Source organism: Gracilinanus agilis, chromosome 1, assembly GCF_016433145.1.
Source record: "Gracilinanus agilis isolate LMUSP501 chromosome 1, AgileGrace, whole genome shotgun sequence".
Lineage (NCBI taxonomy): Eukaryota > Metazoa > Chordata > Mammalia > Didelphimorphia > Didelphidae > Gracilinanus > Gracilinanus agilis.
This window is the reverse complement of record NC_058130.1, coordinates 61,210,366-61,212,764: the sequence shown is the minus strand read 5'-3', so window position 1 is coordinate 61,212,764 and position 2,399 is coordinate 61,210,366.

Sequence of the window (2,399 nt, the reverse complement as noted above, 5' to 3'; positions counted from 1 at the left end):
GAGAGAGAGAGAGAGAGAGACAGAGAGAGAGAGAGAGAGAGAGAGAGAGAGAGACAGAGAGAGAGAGAGGTAGGTGTGAAGTGACTAGAGTAGGTGCCCCCCAGAGTCCTTCTAGTTCTAATGCTTTTGTGAACACCTCTATTCTCCCATAATTCACTCCAACAAGGTCACTTTCCCTCAGTGAGCAATTTTTCCAACTGAGAAGATGGAAAAATTATTTCTACCTTTACAGGCATGTTGTAAGGATCAGAAGAAATAATAGCTGTGAAAGGGCTACTACATACATTTTAAAGTACCATGAACGTCTGCATTTAATGTATCACATGACATTTTATTTAGTTCTTTTTCCCTGAGTGGTACCTACAAAATGACAACCTGAAAGATTTATAAACTTTATAGACTTCTAGGGATGTTCAGAGTTCATCTAATCCAGTATCTTCATTTTATATGAGAGAGAAGCAGTTTGCCCGCGGCCATGTAAAGAACAATGCTAGGGGGCAGCTAGGTGGCTTGGGGGAATCAAAATCCAGGCCTTGGGGGCAGCTGGGTGGCTCAGTGGATGGAGAGCCAGGCCTAGAGACAGGAGGTCCTGGGTTCAAACTTGACTTCAGATGCTTGCTAGCTGTGTGACCCTGGGGAAGTCACTTAACCCCCATTGCCTACGCCTCACTGCTCTTCTATCTTGGAACCAATACTTAGTCTTGATTCTAAGTCAGAAGGTTTAAAAAAAAAAAAAACAAAACAAGAACTAGCTCTTGAATCCAGTCTCCTGACTCCCAGGCCAGATTCTCTAACCACTGCTCTTCAGAGGCTCCTAGAGGTAATCTGAAGGATTGTTCTCGGGGAGAACAGAAGGTCAGGAGGAGACTGTGTTCATGGATTTCTTTCTACTCTCTTCCAAGTGGTACACTGGAAGGAATCCTGGCTCCAGAACTAGGAAGCCTGGATTCAAATTTTGTTTCTGATGCTTTTGACCCTGGCCGGACCTTCTCCACTCTGAAGCCAGGACCCCATGGCCTCAGAAACACAGGAGTGTCTCTAAGATCTCAGTCTAAAAGTCTTGGGGTAGCGCTCTAGAGCCACTGAATCTCGGCACTGGAATTCCGCCTCAGAGATCCGCTAATTCCACTCTTTCCTTTTACAGATGACAAAACCCAAGGCTGCAAGAAGGAAAGTGATTTCCCCAAGGTGGTAACAAGCCTGGGGTTCAAAGGAGGCCTCCGGACTCCAGGCCAAGGTAGCTGCCTCCCTTTTGAAATGAAAATACTCCTCCTTTTCCCCCATCCCAGAGGGAGTCCCATTTGAAATTCAAGTGATCAGTTTGCAAGGATTAGCTAACAGCCAGCTAAGAGCAGAAGAAGGATACAGGAGAGATGCCTGGGAGTGAAAGAGGGGGAAACAATGAAGAGTTCCCTTAGGAAGGTATAGGTGGCCAGGAGGGGCGGAAAAGGCATGGATATGGGAAGAGGAAAGATGCCAAAGACAGACTTTGCCAACCAAAATCGTGACTGCTTTTTTCCCAGGACTGGTCCCCACCATGTCACTCCAAAATCATTCTGGATGCCTCCTTTGGGACACATGCAAGAGGCTATCAACCCCTTACAAGTAACACAGACTTTCTCGAGTCCAGAAGTCCTGGACCCCTTGAGCTATCCAGTGAAGCCTCAAGATTCAAAAATTTTAAATGCATTTTTAAATTTTTTATTTCATTTTTATTTCATTTTTAAATGCATTAAAAAAATGACAAAGGAAACCAATCACATTGAAATCCTGTTACCAAAACATTAAAAAAAAAAAAAAAACCCACCACCCAAACCCATCTTAACAGCAAGCCAAAATACCAAGCTCATGAGAGATCTTAGACCTAGAAAATAAGAGAATCCCTTATAGGATCCCATTTATGGAACCCAGATTTAGTTGTCTACAGCATTACCAAAGTAAAAATACTGCTGGGGGCTGTAGAAGGGAAAGTCCTTTAAAGGCAAGAGAACCAGCAGGAGAAATTGGAAGGGGATATGGGTCCACCCTCAAGGGTGAATTCCTTTCCAGGGTATGGTTGAGTCAGCCGCCAGAAGTAGCTATGGGAAAGAACTCTGGATCTGCCATCCCCAGGCTAGGGTTCTGGTCCTGTCTAGACCATTTAATGGCTCTTTCTTTTAAAATGCAAATCCCATGATACCTGTAAAATCCAGTGGAATTGTGTGTCAGCTACAGGGGGGTGGGGGGATTTGGAGGAGAGGGAAAGAACATGAAAAATGTAACTATGGGGAAATATTCAAAATAAAATAAAAATTAAAAAAATAAAATAAAATGCAAATCCCTAGCAGCACTGTAATGATGCAGGACAATTCTGAGGGACTTATGAGAAAGAACGCTATCCATATCCAGAGAAAGAACTG